The 17,763-nt window shown below is 40.0% G+C and overlaps 1 long non-coding RNA gene across 1 annotated transcript; it reads right to left on the bottom strand.

Moving 5' to 3' along the window:
- Nucleotides 1-515: 515 nt before the first annotated feature.
- On the bottom strand, nucleotides 516-2,113 carry LOC122987793. Its single transcript, XR_006404607.1, has 3 exons — nucleotides 1,920-2,113; nucleotides 1,588-1,643; nucleotides 516-1,319 (listed from the first exon to the last, which is right to left on the bottom strand). It is a non-coding gene; the product is annotated as an uncharacterized LOC122987793 (long non-coding RNA).
- Between the last annotated feature and the right edge of the window lie 15,650 nt (nucleotides 2,114-17,763).

Here is a 17,763-nt window from a genome sequence, read left to right on the forward strand (position 1 = left end):
ATCCTAAAGAAATGCTGTGGAAGGACCTGAAGCAGGAAGTTCATGCAAAGAAGCCCACAACATCTCTGAGTTGAGACTGTTCTGTAAGGAGGAATGGGCTAAAATTCCTCCAAGCTGATGTGCAGAGCTGATAAACAGTTACTGGAAACGTTTGGTTGAGGTTATTGCTGCAAAAGGGGGTCACACCAGTTACTGAAAGCAAGGGTTCACGTACTTTTGCCTCCCATAAATGTGTCAGATTGGATAATTTTCCTCAATAAATAAAAAGATGAAAAAAATTATTTTTTTTGTCTCATTTGTTTAATTGGGTTCACTTTGTCTAGTTTTAGGACTTGTGTAAATATCTGATCATGTTTTAGGTCATAATTATGCAGAAATAGAGAAAATTCTAAAGGGTTCACAAACTTTCAAGCAGCACTGTATGTCGACAATTTTCCTCATTCAGAGGAGGAGGGGTGGATGGAGGCATTAACCCAAAAGTGGACTTTGCCAGAGGAGACCACTGCTTGTTTCATTTTTCTAATTATTGCCCCCCTAATTATTGTAGCCATGATGGCAAAAGTCACCTAACTTTAAGGATGTGAATAAACATCAAGGAGACAAAGGGATGTTTATTGAAGGCTGCTGAAAGGACCAGGCAGGAGAAGGATAGCCCAGTTTATGCTTGCTGCATAAACTGGGCTGCCACGAGGGTCCACGTTGTAGGGGTTTTATGGTCAGGAGTGGGGTGCTAGTCAGTAATGTCATTGATCTTGTTATTTACAGTCTGCTGGTGAACTTATTTCTCATCCTGATATAATTTGCCCACTGTTCATGTGCTTAATTGCATTTCGCAGACTTGTTGAGATCATTCTTGAGGATGTGCATAGTCAACACTGAAAAGATATGCAGGATAGTAGGGATAGCCATTATGTACATATGAATGTGTAATTAAAAGCAAGTATATCAGTGGTCTAGATGGGACTGGAAAAGAAGCACTGATCTCCCTTCACCTGAGTTTGGCTGCCTCTCATGGCAGTTATTGAAATAATTATAATCAAATGACAGATAGGAAACTTCTAATTCTAAATGAACATTTGACTGCACTGTATTGCTGGTCTGTGTGGCAGGAAACTGTCTTCAATGTTTAGCCTTCTGCTCTGCACTGTTGGAGACCATGTGATGCTATGAATGCGATCTGCAGCTGCACAGCAGAGAAGAATCTGTTTTGCCTTGTTCCCCACAGACAGGACAGCTTTCCGTCCTAGATACATCCCCCTGTCTCCGATGCTGTGTTTATTTGGGATTTCGTCACAGCTCTGCTTGGGTGGATAAGAGGCCTGGAAAAAAAAATCTGTGAGGAGAGCATTTCTAGAGAGGGATGGTGTAGAACAGCCTGGCTGGCAGAGGGGGGCTGATGGGACATGTTTTGTCAACAGACACAGAATTTTAAAGGGCCCAACTCTCAGGGAGGTCAATACTATGTCCTGTTTCAATAAACCAGAACAGCTTCTCTGCACTATAGTGGCCTTTCAGACATTCACCCCCAAAGAAGGGGACAGCTGGGGCCAGTTTAAGACCAAAACAATGTGGAACATGTTCTCTTACTTTCTCAGCATATAGGCATCGTATAGTGACAGGCCATGGCATCCTTTCACCGTCACCTGATTAAAAGAATAATTTATTGCACTTCTTTAAAATGAAATCACAATACTCAAAAGATAAAACTCAAGTTAAAATACAAAACATGCCAGAATTTCGATGTCTAAAAAAACAGTTTGAAAGACAAATGAAGAAAGTTAAAAGTTCTATTGACGATTTTAAGGGGGATGGACGACAACATTTCTGTAGCAGTTTCTAGCCGCCACAGTGTGGTGCTGCTGAGCTGTCTCTTTACAGACACACAGAGCCATCAGTAACCCAGCACACCTGATCCTTACCTGGACTGCAGGCCAGAGTGTAGTCCTACTCCCCAGCTCTTTTGTTCCCCACTTCCTCCCAGACCCATTATTGTCCTCTTTTTTTCTTTTTTCCTCTTTCTGCCCTCCTTCCTTCCGCCGCTGACGGCTAGGCTACTTATGCTTTGCAAGGGGGCGACAGGTCCGCCTCCGCAGCCGCCTCATTGGTCCACTGCTTGCCGGCTCTGCAGGGATCGGTTCTTTGAATTTAAATCACACGTTCACAGGTGTGGGTGATCTATCAGTTTGGGAACACTGGCAGGTTAACATAAAATACATGTACAAAGCAAATAACATGCAAATTAAATCAAAATTACATACACAAAAGATAATTCAAAATGTTTGCAAATACTATAAAACAAGATCAATCCAAAATAAATACACATATATTCAACTGAAATGTCTGTGACAAAAACACCATTTGATTCCTATCAGAGTTTGATTTTAGATATCCTTACTTAGTGTTAAGGGTTGGATTCGGCAGAACTAATTGTAGCTGTAGAATAATACATTCTCTCTTCAGCGAGGTCATTAAATGTATGAAATTCACACTTTTAGCCAAAATGGCCCAAAAAATATGCTGATAAAATAAAATGAATAGATCTTCAGAAATAAAATTACAATGTGGATGCATTATTCGGCAGAGAATTTCATCCCTTACTTTCTCAGCAGGTGATAGTACATAAGATATTCACACTGTCAAGCTAGCATATAACAGCATTTGATTCCTAAGTGTATGAGAAACCCAAGAGGCAAGGGCATTATTCTACAGAACAGATTTTGTAGCTGGAAAAACATTTTGAAACTACTATTTTAACCAGGAAGACTGTTACATATATGAAATACCCACTGTCAAGCCTAAGGTGATAGATCCATCACAATGGATAGGCCCCCCCCCACCTGTGCTGGCCCCACAAAATACCAAGATTTATAAGCTGTAAACCTCTCAATGTAATAGGGCTATACTGTTTAAGTCATAAGGGCCTAACTGGAAGAGCAGTGTTTGTGGGCCCTCTGGTGGTTTACCACTGTGGCTGTTGGGTCTCTGTATGCAGTGCGCCTGGCCAACTTTTTTCTTTCACCAGTGCACCACAGATGTTAAACAGGGCTGAATAGACCAGTGCCCTCTTACAGCAAGCCTCCAAGCCCCTGGATGTTTCCCACAAGAAGACAATTAGCTATAAGCAGGTAGAAAATGAATCAGCTGGTCCTAAAGCTATAGTGTACACCAACTTGTTTTTATAAACCAGTAAGATTTAAAATAACAACTCAAACTATGAGGGAGAGCACTCGTTTTCAGGTTGGGACAGTAAGATTTTGGTAACGTGATGTTTTTTGTGCAGAGGAAGTCAAGATAAATCGGCATAGCACAATCAGCACAGTCTGTCTGTTCATGTTCAGACCTGTGGTTATAAACAGATTGCTGGGCCCATCCATTGACATTCTAGCAGTGCCGGCTCTGGTCATTTTGGTGCCCTAGGCGAGATTAGGAATTGGTGTCCCCCCCAACCACATTACCCCACCACTATGCCTCTAAAACACTTGCTCATTCTACAGTCAAAACATGGACAACAAACATCAGACACTACAATGGTTTCAAGACAAAAATATATTTTTTATTTTTACACTGTACAAATAAACTTAATTTACTCCTGATACAGCATTGACTACTGCAACTCCTTACTGTCAGGCCTCCCAGCATGTACGTTAAAACCTCTACAGATGATCCAGAACGCGGCGGCACTGCTGATCCTCAGTCAGCCCAAAACAGCACATGTTTATATCCCTCCACTGTCTCCCAGTTGCTGCCCACATCAAATTCAAAACCCTGACACTCACTTACAAAACAGCAACTAGAAGCACCTACCTGAACTCCCTCATTCAGGTACACTGCTACACTCCCTCCCACTCATTATGCTCTGCCAATGAAAAGCGCATGGTTCCACCACCACAACAGGGCCCTAAGTCGCTAGCTAGACTCTTCTCTTCTGTAGTTCCCAGGTGGTGGAACAAGTTACCAAACTCTGTTCGATCCTCAGAGTCCCTCTCTATCTTTAAGAAAAGACTGAAGACCCAGCTCTTTTGCGAACACCTCTGCACTAAATGGACTGAAGGAATAGAAAAAACAAAAATACGAAAAAAAATCTGCTTCTATGCAATCTATACACTCTATGCATTGCCTCTGTGCATCACCTGTTAGCATCCACGACCTATTGGACTCAAACTTAGCTTCATAGCACTTACTCATGTTGTTCTCTCCTGACTAGATCCCTGCTCGTGCTGTATCAGCTCTCAGATGTACGTTGCTTTGGGTAAAAGCATCTGCTAAATGAAATTGTAAGACTGCAAGATGTAAGATTTCATTTGACTAAAACCTACATTTAATTAGTAATAAGGTGTAACTATAACATTCAATAATAATAATAATAATAATAATGACAACATAGCAGTGTATTATCAATTACACAGAGACCACAAATATTTGGCTGAACTTACCTGCTTCAGAGAGTGGTGTAGATGGGAGATCAGATGTTCCTTCTCCAGCAGCTGGAGGCTTCTGCAAATTTTCCTGAGTACATGTGGACAGTTATAGAGTAGATTTATTACAAGAAAAAACATGTTGCTGCAGAGAACTGTTGTAACTGCTGCAGCCTGTTGCACCAGCTGTGTGTAAGTTCAAACTTAGTTATAATATAAATTATTACTAAGTTATGATTTCTGCATTACTAAAATAAAAACTTGCACCATGGAGATAAGTTACAACATAACTCTCAGTAACAATTAAATATTTACACACGTGCCCTAGGGTAGGTGTCAATCATAAAATGTCATAGAACTCATTGATGGTAAAACAGCAGTTTTTCTGACACACAGCATCATTTTTTCATTAATTGCTGCCATTTTCAACACAGTAATCCAGTAGAGACCTAATGTATTGATATGATATGTCAATATTGATATAATAATTATAATATTGGCTTATTATGATGTGCTATGATGCCGAGTGGCTCATGCCACTGATATTGGTCAGTGAAATTTCAGCACAATGCCTTACGTTCCAGGAAGGAGCAGTTATCCAGACAGATACTGGCTTGTCATTCAGTCTCATATCCTTCAATCTATAACATTATCTGAGTCCTGCAACTATTGTAGCGTCATTATCTAGTGTTAGCTTTATTGATACTTAGCTAGCTAGCTGCTACAAATGAAACGTCTACACACTAAATGGCATTTCATTGCTAACATAAGATGACATACCTCTATATTGGGCTTTCTTTTCCTCCTCTCTTCTCTGTTTTCTTATTTGCGCACCTTTATATTATAAGGTTTGGACCTTTATATTATGAAATAAAATGTGCATATCTGCCTCTTGACATCTCACAGACTCTGGACTTTATTTTAACAATCTAAAGCGCATGGTCTGAAGCGCATGGCGCAAGTGCAATGGTCGATGTGCCAGGCTCATGGTTCAAAGGCGTTGTCCTTAGTCTCTTAATTAATCATGGGTGTGTTTTCTGCGTTACATGCAATAAACCAATCAGAGTGCCATCTCCCATTCCCTTTAAAAGTCAGGTGTGCTTGCATCTTGGTGGATTGCTATTATGATGGCACATTTGCCAAGTAGTAAGAAGGGACACTTCTCTGCAGGGGAAACAGTTCTGCTCGTGCGCAAAGTGAAAGCACACAATCCATTACAAGCACACTGGCTCCTGCTGCTCCTGAACCCTCCAATGGCCAGCCCCAGACGACCAGTTTAAGATCCTGTTCATTAATTTGTTGCAAATGTATTTTCGTTTGGTTTTTGAAAAGGTTTATTTTTTTAAATTACAGCTTTGGTTTCTTTAAAATCACTTTGTTCAATCATGGAGTAACAGGTCAAATAAGCAGGGTTTTAATTGCTGAAAGTATGGAAACCTGATCACTGTACTCTCAAAAATGTTAGAATATTTTTTAAATATTGTTCAGAGATTAAATCATTAATACTAGTCATGTAAAAAATCATCATACAGTGTTGTCATAGTCTATGTGTGATCCGTAGTTGTCAGTCTGTTTAAATACCTCGGTGTATTGCCACGATTTGGTCAAATAATTAGACAATTTTATCCGTCATTACTGCGATTAGTGAATTCTTATAAATATTATGACTAAGCATTATAAAGTGTATTTTTTGAAAATATGATAATGTACAATAATAATCTTTCACATTGTAATCCTTTTATTTGTAATCTTTTGCAGTTTGTGCACTGCTGTGTGTCCGTGTGTGTGTAACAAGCAGAGCGTATGTTGTGCACCCGCCTGTGTAGGCGCATATTACTGTCTTGATAATGCGCCCTTAAAATAACAGTGAAACACTACCGCACTGACTTCAGACCAGGTTTTTGTTGTTCAATAGCGCAATCGCTCTCTGCTGCCTCAAGATAACAATGCGCTAACAATGCACCTGACCACACCTTATTTTAAGACCAACATGCCCATGGGCCCTCTGATGGGCACAAGTGCATTTGCTATTTAAACAACGTGGGTGCTGGACAGGAAAATGACAACTGTGTTGGCCTTTAACAAAGACACTTGCGTTGCGCTTGGCACTGCTTTGTGCCAGGCGTAAGATAGGGCCCCTAATCTGTGAAGCATCATCCCTCTTTTTCAGTGTGCACAGTACAGGTGCAGGGCAGATGAAACATTGAGGAACAGGGGTGCAAAGTGTATTTAATTTATTTGTTCATTTTTTACCTCAAAGCAGAAAATTATTTACTCATTTTTCATTTTTTTAATTTGATTTTTTCCTTTGAGAGCGACCAGTGCCCACCAGACAAGGTGGCGCCCTAGTTGACTGCCTATATGGCCTATGCCTTTAGCCAGCCCTGTCTGCCTATGCCTGTGCAACAGCAGGAGAGAAACCCTCATGTCCGGAGTAAGCCTATCCTTGGCGATTAGCGCGCGTTTCAGTCCGCGTCGGTAAATCTACTTTGGTTGCCCGCGAGCCGTGGATACTGCAGCCTCTCTGCCTATCGCCACGAATACACCAAATCGTCCGTGTTTTCAACGCCGGACAACGCACGTTGCCACCCGTCCCCTGAACCGTGAGTCGGCTTAGGCCGGGTGACTTCACTGTACTCTTTTCGTTATCTTTCTTCTTTTTTTTTCGACTGGGCTTTTGGGGTGAAGAACTGAACTGACTTCCTTATTTTTGTTTGGAATTCCGGGAAAACCCGAGGCGGATTATTTTGTTGGAACTGGACTGTTTAAACGGAACTGTATTGAGAAACGGGGAAAACCCGGAACGGAGCACTATTTTTGTTTATGGACCTGGACTGATTGGTGGAAGAGTTTTGTTTTTTGTGTGAGTGCTCTAATATAATTTTGGGAAATTCAAATGGTGGTGTGTTTGTCCTTATTAACTCTATTTAAGTGTTCATTTTGTGTTATTTATATTGTTTATACAATACCACAAGGTCTTTCGAAAGCATTTTTTTTTGTGGGTCATGAGTTAACCATGTATCCTTTGTGAGGTTGAGGATAATACAAATTGCCCAAACCGCTACAATGTGTATGTATCCTGTCTTTCTTTGTGTGATAACTATTGGAGAGACTCAGCGGGAAGCATCAATTTTCTCTGTCACACCTGCTGCAAGAGGTCTATTAGTCTCTTCAATGACAGCATTCCTGAAGAATAGGGGTAGCTGGCACATTTTCTGCCTAACTGGGTGAACAGATGCACTGGCTTTGACATGATGCACAAAATTCTTAACACAGCCAACCAGAGGAGGAGAAGCAGACAGGTGCATGACTGGAGTGTCAGAGCCTGCAACAGGTGGAAAAATCTTCTCTCCCTCCATTCTGAGACAGTAAAGCAGCACATCTCTTTTTCTCGCCATGGGCCACACATTTCCAGTCCCATTAATGATTAGGAGAAAATTTGTGAACATCCTTAGCCATGTCTTAAAAGGCATTGCTGGAGCTCCTGGACTCGGCTGAAATGAAGCAGGGCAAGGCAAATTGACGGCCATCTCAAGCTTTATGAATCATAGTACATAAACCACATAGTGTAGAATGTGGCTATTACCTTGTCACCAATTTAAAATGGATGGCCAATGCAGTGTCTAGTCTCCAACAACAAATGATGCATTTCAACCTATTTTTCCACAGACACTTTAGGATCTAATAACAGGTCATGCATCCCCCTTTTGAGTTTCATTCTGGGGCAAAAATATGTTTTTTGGTTTGTTGGTTTGTATGTTTTTAGGCTTAAAAGTATGTTAGCTAAAAAGGGCAAACATGCTGCAACTTAAGAAAACAATGCAAATAGACACAAGCAAATTGAGAAAACATCTTCATCAATTTTACAACACATGCACAACATTTAGAAAACACTCTGAAAATACCACAACACATTATAAAATGAAAAAGCCAGCTACTAGTACATAGAGAACAGTGGCGGCTGGTGACTCAAAAAATTGGGGAGAACAGGAGGAAAACCAACATGGAATCTTACAACAAATCATATCATACTATATCATTGTCCCCCACCCAACGAAAACTGAGGGGTGTGGGACAATTTTACATGTCAATAAAACAATTTGCTTTCAAAAACAAAAACCCCTGGGTGGTGAAAAGGCTGCTTCTTTAAAGACATTTATACATATTGTTTCTAAACAAAGAAGTGCTCATTTTGGCTGTGGAGTGGTTCAGTATGTGTCATTTTACCAACAAAGTGAAATTCAAATTTATAGTATTGTTCTATTGTGACAACGGATTTATGTTCTCATCAAAAACAGTCAACATATCACATGATTTACATGTGTTTCCTATGTATTTTTCTCAGTATACAGAAATATATAAAGTACCACAAAGCTTATAATCTGATACAGGGACAGTGCTGAACACTAGAAAGACTGAACACAAAAAATATTTACAGATGTAAAAGTGTAGGTTCACATCAGAAAGTATTAATGCATGTATCAAATACATGACTTACACATTCTTATCTATATGCATAGCATACACAATATAGTCTACAAAGCTGACATGTCAACACTTGTTATTTTAGTTACTTTAAGCTTATTACTCAATATAAGGCTCAGCTTAAAAACGAATTGAAGAAAATGTCACAACAAGCAGCCAGACCTCCTGCACACTCATTCACTAATCACACAACATCAACAGGTGACTGAACAACCACTCAATTAAAAACTGGATCAATTCCAAATGAATGAGTGAGTCCAGACAGCTTGCTGTAAATTCAACAAGCAAACTACCCACAGCACATTATTTGATCTCTGTGGCATTGTTAAGGAGATAAATTCACACAACAACCACACAGAGAGACATTTAACCATCAGAGATGAAACTAGTGACCAAAGAGACAGAGAGAAAGAAGCTGTATCTGACTCACATTAACTGATGTCTTCTTGTTTCTTTCATGGAGATGAAATATCCATCTCATATAACATCAATATGTGGCTGTTGGTCATCTTGTTTGTTAGTTAACACAACTTTATGGCTGCTGGTTAACCAGTCTGATATCATTAGCACCAATGACAAACAAGCTAACTCTCCTGATTATTTCTCCGGTTGGTTCTCTCTCCAGCTGCTCCCCGGCAGTGTCCTGCTGCTGCTGTGCTGCCCAGTCCAGATCCATTCTCCTGTTAGTTTAACAACAGTCCTTAACAATCCTTCAGGGCTGCTACAACAAGCCAACTGTTGCAACTGGAAGCAGTTTTCTACTGCTCCATAAAAGAAGTGAAACGTAATTTATCTATACCTTACAGGTCCTCTCTTGCCAGTTCGTCACACTCACGTATATCACAGTGGTAGAGAACTGAAGATGAAATCTGGAAACTATCATTGGACTGATGCGATGTCATTATTGCATTCTGGTTGTTGATTGGTTAGGGAGAATGTCCTCCCTTGGAGCATCATTTTACGTGTCTTGGTCAATCATAGAGTAGTATTAAAAAAAGTGAAGTACATTAAATTGATATAAGAGATGCCGCCCATGGATGTATAGTAACAGCTGGATAAGGCGCCGCCGCTCTGCCTCGCAACCAATTTTTCCCAGTGGCCACTTGAAGTATTGCAGCAACAAATCCCCCTGTGGCCCAAAAAGCATTTTCCCCATAGACCGCCATTGTAAAAGAAACATCTGTAAAACTGTTGACAGGACACCTCGAACTGCAAACAACGTCAATTATGACTATTTGTATTATGAACTTTTGATCCATGGAGATTTTATGTTTGTAAAACTTTCCTTGAACCGAGAAAAGTGATTTTAAAATCTGTAACATCACCACAATGTAAAGTCTATGGGCCGCGCGTGAACTCACGGGTGGGGCCAGCAGGAGAAACACTACTGGGCATATTCAGTGGGCCACACAACGCAGAAGCAAACCCAGAAGCTAGAAACTTTTTTTGGTGTATGTACCAGGTGAGCTATCGGACTGAATGGGCGCCATTTTTAGTCCGGTATCCAGGTCTTATAATACATCCATGATCCCGCCCTGAAGAGGATAGCAGGAGCCTGTCCTGCTCTGTCCCCGCTCCCCCACCATTGCCCCCCCACCACCACCTCACACACACTGCCCTTTCTCCTCCTGCCCTGCAGGTGTCACTGTTGAAGCATTTTAATCAGAATTTCAATATTGGATTTTTTCCAAAGAAGAGAGAAAAAATATGTTATAAATAATACTGAGATTTGGTAATGGTTTATTTCAATCAAATATTCTTTTTTAAGATTTTGATCTCCCTCTTGCCTCTAAAAAAATAGAGGAGGAGCAACCTCCTCTGCCTCTGCGGACCAGCCTCTGCTGATAGAGAACAATGTTATTTGTCCAGCTCAGAGGATGGCTCATTTTGGTGAATATAAGGTTGCAGCTTGTTGTCTATCTTACTATGGTAGAAAAGGGGCTTTGTTTGTGTTTTAACAACTTTTCACTTATGAGTTATTTTCGTGTTCATCACTCTTAAGTGTCCTCTGGAAACACTTCTGTTTTCCATCATTTCTGTAATGTGTTGTGGTATTTGCAGCATGTTTTGTAAATGCTGCGCATGTGTTGTCAAATTGATAAAGATATTTTCTCAGTTTGCTTGTGTTTTGTCTATTTGCATGTGCTTTGTTAAGTTGCAGCACATTTACCCTTGTCAGCCACCGTATAAAAGTATTCATTATCTATTAATGTTTTTCACAAAACAGAAATGTTTTTATTTTATTTTTACTATGAAACCTTTAATGTAATATTCTAGATTTAAAAATGTCTAGAATGCAGGGCTGGCTAAAGTCATAGGCCATACAAGTGGTCACCTAGGGCGCCACCTTGTCTGGTGGGTACTGGTCGCCCTTAAAGGAAAAAAAAAAAAAAGTAAATAAAAATTCTCAATGTAAGCTGGCATGACCCACTTGGCATTGTAGCACATCATAGTAAGCTACGTTAGATCGATATTGACATATCATATCAATAAATTAGGTCTCTACTGGATTACTGTGTTGAAAATGCCAGAAATTAATGAAAAAATAATTCTGTGCATCATAAAAACTGCTGATTTACCATCAGTGAGTTCTGTAATATTTAATGATTGACACCTACCCTAGGGGTATGTGTGTAAATATTTAGTTGTTACTTAGAATTATTTTGTAATTTATCTTTGTGGTGCAAGTTTTTGTTTTAGTAATACATAAATCACAACTTAGTAATAATTTACATTATAACTCAGTTTGAACTTACACACAGCTGTGGCAACAGGCTGCAGCAGTTATTGTCCTACTCAGCAGCTACATGTTTTTGCTTGTAATGGGCTAATAACTACTCTATAACTGTCCAGGTGCACTCATTTGCAGAAGCCCCCAGCTGCTGGAGAAGTTAAATCTGATCTCCCATCTACACCGCTCTCTGAAGCAGGTAAGTTCAGCCAATTATTTGTGGTTTCTGTGTAATTGATAATACACTGCTATGTTGTCCTTATTATTATTATTATTATTATTATTATTATTATTATTATTATTATTATTGAATTTTACAGTTACACCTTGTTACTAATTAAATGTAGGTCTTAGTCAAATTAAATCTTACATCTTACAGTCTTACAATGTAACGTACATTGGAGAGCTGATACAGCACAAGCAGGGATCTAGTCAGGAGAGAACAACATGAGTAAGTGCTATGAAGCTAAGTTTGAGTCCAGTAGGATGTGGATGCTAACAGGCAATGCACAGAGGCAATGCATAGAGTGTATAGATTGCATAGAAGCAGATTTTTTTTTCTCCGTATTTTTGTTTTTTCTATTCCTTCAGTCCTTTAAGTGCAGAGGTGTTCGCAAAAGTGCTGGGTCTTCAATCTTTTCTTAAAGATTGAGAGGGACTGTGAGGATTGAACAGAGTTTGGTAACTTGTTCCACCACCTGGGAACTACAGAAGAGAAGAGTCTAGCTAGCGACTTAGGGCCCTGTTGTGGTGGTGGTACCAGGCGCCTTTCATTGGCAGAGTGTAGTGAGCGGGAGGGAGTGTAGACCTGAATGAGGGCATTCAGCTAGGCGGGAGCCGTTTTAGTTGCTTTTTTTTGTAAGCGAGTGTCAGGGTTTTGAATTTGAGGCGGGTAGCAAGTGATTGAAGACCGGCAGTGCCGCCACGATCTGGATCATCTGTAGAGGTTTGAACGTACATGCGGGGAGGCCTGCCATTAAGGAGTTGCAGTAGTCAATGCGTGATATTACAAGAGCCTGTACCAGAAGTAAATAAAGTTTATTTGTTCAGTGTAAGAATGACAGAAAGTCAAAGCAGTAGAATGAAAGAAAGGACTTAATGCAGTGGTATAACAATATGGATGTACTGTACGTTTGAATACAGCTGTAGGTCAAGCAATATTCATTCATTCATTCATTTTAAGGCGATATTGCCACCTTCTGGACCTGGAAAAATTTGAAATGAGCTAGAACTACACTGAACTATGGGTCCATTTAAGAGAGTCAAATACCAATATTATCTATTATTAAATGGTTTCTTACATACTTGCATTATCATGGTAACACTAGAGCAATAAAATATATTGAATCATGAATCTAAGAAAGGGAACATAGCTAATTGAAATACTAATCAATATTAGACTGCAACCATCTATATTTATTTAAGTTGTCACAGGACACATTAAAGCTAGAATAACGTATTCCCATGAAAAGTAATTTAAACCTAGATTCTTGATCTTTTTCATCCATGTAATTAAACAGTACTGGTCAACTGTTATATATAATTTATGCCTCAGATGTGTTTATCCCTTGATGTGTTGTAATTCATGAATCCTTGTGTGTCCTTACTAAAGGATTAATAACTATATTTGCATGTATGTTTAGATTTGCCTGCAGGTGAAGGAACGACAAACACAACATACACTGCTACTGCTCTACAGCCTTCAGATATCCCATCAACTGGAACATATCAATAAATCAATCAATTTTTATTTATATAGTGCCAAATCACAACAAACGTCATCTCAGGGCACTCAGGTCAAGACTGTACTCTTTATCATGAAGTATGTGAGTCCATCAAGGCAGCACCTGTAGATCCTGCTGACTGGCAGCCCTGTCTGATATGGTGAAGATGGAGTTAGTCAGCAGAGGCCATATCAGGTAAAACAAACAAACAAAACTCTACATTTCCAAAATGAGAGGATGGGAGAAGTTCCCATCACTACCACTTTTATAGAAAATTAGTCAATAGAGAGAAAATCAAGAGAAGCTGGGCAGTATATTCAAAAACAAAAAACAGTCGTTACTGCTTCTGCTGCATGCTGTTCTCACAAAAAACTACAAACTACTCAGTAATGGACTTAATGGCTGGAAAAATTGCAGTGAAATACTCAAAACACATGAGAACAGTCCAGAACATTCTAGGCACATGACATCATGGAAGGAGTAATCTATCAAGTGTAATGTATGAATAACCACGTCAAGCCAGTGTCTTGGATGTTACTAAAAGGTAGTTGGTAATATTTAACAATTTATTAATTCTTTGATATGTTTGATATTGAGAAGTAATTTTAATTTGTAAAAATGAAAAAATGTATATTTTTGTCTGCAGAATGAGTAAGTGGTGATGAGGGAGTACTGGTGGGGTAATGTGGTTGGGGCAGGCACCAAATCCTAATCTCGCCTAGGGCACCAAAATGGCTAGAGCCGGCCCTGTATGTAGAGAGCTAAGAAGGCTATAATCACAGACTGCTATGTACCTCCACACATGGACAAGCGTCTCTCCTCTCTGCGGGGTGCAACAATTTTTTCAAGCATTAATTTGGCAAGCATCTATCACCCAGTGCCACTACATCAAGATTGTTGAGACCTCATTACCTTCATCAGCCATGATGGTCTCTTCTGCTTCCGCCGCATCCCCTATGACCTAGCCTCTTCACCGTCTGCATGTCAAAAGATAATGGCAACCAGCCTGGAAGGTTTGCCAGGCATGCAGAATTATCTAGACATCATCATCGTCTATGGAGCCACACAAGCTGTCCTGAGATGTCCTGCACTGCCTTAGACAATAAGGCTGGCTATTTTCTGTTTTTCTTATTGTCACCAAATCTCACGTGCAGAGCCAAACCAACAATAAATTGCTCCTACTTATAAGTATTTTGTGTGAATCCAAAGTCGGATATATCTTATTCCTCTTTGACATCGAGCTCTATTGTTGTCCAAAAACTATTAGAAATATATCAATGAGACTCACCGCTGCACTGGGTGACATCTTCCTTGTCCCAGAAGAGCATGATTACTTTAGTTTGTTTAGAACTGGCTTCAAAGACTAATAACAGCAATCAAGTTTTCACTCTCTGGAAAGTATTAGTACCATGTATGCACGAGGGTGCGGATCTGTTGACACCGCTCTACTAGCTTGTTGTGCTATGTATCACAAAGTCTTGACTTTGTACTAAACTTCTTTGAGAAATTTACAGTATCTGGGTCAGAGTCTCAATCATTATGAAAAAAATAGCAATTATCATCGAGCACATCATTGTGTTCCCTTTATAAAAATAGAAACCAAAATCCCTGCTTGTAAGTTCATAGACACTGTCCCTGACCTATGTGCAACACTGAAGATCCCAACGACAAACAGTCCAGAGCCTTTGGGATCTGTGTATCATCAGCTTTTTTTTATTTAATTGAAACTTATATGCCTTTGACATTTTGGTCTTGCCCTTTTTAGTTACCTTAGTGGCGTCCTCCTTTGCAAAAGGTTCCGTCCAACACCCAGCTTCGTCCCCTGCTGAGAACACCCTGGTCAATTGCATTATCTTCTGGAGACATCAAATGGCTTGACAGAAGTTCTTTGAAACTATCCAGAAGTACTCCTCCATGGCCTGTGCAAACTCCAAACTAATGAACCAAAACAACTGCAAAAGGTTAAGTTCCTCTGGTCTCTGAATACCCATCTACTGCTTCATGAGTCCTTGGGGCTAACCATTCGTAAACAGTCTACTTCAGATTGACGGATTTCTACACTGCTGGTTCTTAAGGTGTAGCCACAGCAAACACCTTCTGGGCAAAATCCTGAGCAGCCTCCACCACAATGGAAAATATGAATATGGGCCATTTAATTTCAATGTCCCAACCAGATCCAATGATTGGACTACAAAATTGCTCGACCTTTGCCCTCAAGTGTTCTGGTGCCAACTACACTTATGAACCTATTAAAACTTATACCCTTATAAACTTATGAAATGTTTGTTATGGACAACCCATGGGCAGCACAGAAGTCAAATAAAGAAAAAAAACATTACTGGCAGTTAGATCAGACAGTTTGATCCTCCTGCCCTCTCCAGAGTGCCACCCAGAGACTCCAAGAAGGAACTCTGAACTACTGAAAGGTGCAAAGGCAACAAAAATACCCCCCTTTTATACAGAGATCCCACAATATTGCCGTAAAGAAGACCTGTCATTATGCCAGCTTGGCATTTTACACAGAACCAAACAGTGTAATGCCACCCCCATGTGTGATTTTACATAGAATGCCGGCGTTCCGGAATCAGGACATTTATACCACTCTTCAAATGCAAGCAAAGTTACTGAGCATTGTATGCAACATGTTGATGCAAATTTTAAATTCCCTGGTGGTGGGTTGCACACATAACACAGCATCAAAACATCACACCCCTGTGCCGGCATGCGAGCTGTCCCTTTTACACAGACATTGATCCGGCAATATGTCTACCTCTGCTGCTGGCTTATTGGCGGAAAAACAATGACCTAACATTCCGTGTTCGTACCTTTTACACAGAATGGCAAAGGTGGAATATTGGCGCAACATTCCCGCCTTGAACGGGCTGTGTAAAAGGGGCTATTGAAAGCCTTCCACAGCAGCACTCAGCTCACAAGTGTCACACACCCACACAGGCCCTATTCACACTTCGCATTAAAATGCGTCTTGAGTGATGTGATCACAAGTTGGCAGCTCTAAGCACAGGTGTGAATGCACTCAAGATGCACTGGGGACATATTGGCCCTGTTTACACCTGGCATTAACATGCATCTCAGGTGATCCGATCACAAGAGGACAGCTTTAAGTACAGGTGCGAACGCACCCAAGACACATTGAGGACGCATTGAGATCTGATCACTCAGATCACATTTGGAGGTGATCTGGGCCACATGTGGCCACATTCGTTTAGCAGTGTAAACACAATGCGTTCTGAGCCACATTGACATCCTCTGTTTTCTGGCAGGCTGGGCACGGGAATTGCATTGCTGCCTCCTGGTCCAAAGCTGTGTTCAACTTGTTTGATAACAGGATAAAGAAATGCATTATTTTGTTTTTCTGTTTTTCATGTAAATTAAAAAAATGTTATCCACCTCCCATTTTTTCCTATTTTTCCCATTCCCCTAACCCGTTTTCCTTTTCAAATTGACAATTGGAATAGAAATTAAACCAAAATCAGAAAACAACTAGTTTTTCACTTGTCTGTCTAAAAAAAATATTTCGTTGCTGAATAGTTTCTTCTGCCCTGCCTGAGTGTGTCTGGGACTCCTTTGGTGCCGGTGATGAGTGAGCATCAACTTTCTGAGCTGGGCATCTCCCTTAACAGACTAAACTTTGTTAACACCAGGCAAGATGTCTTAATGAATAACTTTTCACTACTGGATACTGGATACCAATGTTTTAGAAGAGACAGACCTGATGGAAGAGGAGGAGGGGTGCTTTTTTACGTGAGAGACAACATCAAATGTGATTGTGTCGTTTACAATGCAGGTAACACGTTAGAATATGTTGGGATAAAAATAATGTTCTCCCAACAAATGTCTTTTAACATAGGTCAACAAATGTCACACACACATTAGGTGTCTATAAGCCTCCTTCTGCAGATGACATTTTCTATGATAAACTCACAGAAGTCTTGAAAGAGTGCAATCTCAACAAAGAATTATTACTTATGGATGATTTTAATGTGAACTGGGAGGATAAATCTAAGAGGAAAAAACTAAAAATGATCACAGAGAAATTCCAACTAGAACAACTAGTAAAAGGCCCAACTAGGATTGCAAAATGCTCCAGTACACAAATTGATCTAATATTTACAAACAAACCAGGAAGAATAACTAAAAGTCATAATTTAATCACTGGCTTATCAGATAATAACCCTATGTGCGAGAAAACTGACTAAAAATAGATTTAGGACCACGGCAAGACAATGATCCTTCAAGGCATACCCAGAGCTAAGCAAGAAGAATTTGTCAGTGAAATTAACAGCTTGAACTGGGATGATGTACTGTCCTCTGATGATCTGGACTATGGCTGTGATACTTTTACTCACAGAATCAACTCTGAGGGAAAGATTTATTGTGAGGATACAGA

Source organism: Thunnus albacares, chromosome 8 (genome assembly GCF_914725855.1).
Source record: "Thunnus albacares chromosome 8, fThuAlb1.1, whole genome shotgun sequence".
Taxonomy (NCBI): domain Eukaryota; kingdom Metazoa; phylum Chordata; class Actinopteri; order Scombriformes; family Scombridae; genus Thunnus; species Thunnus albacares.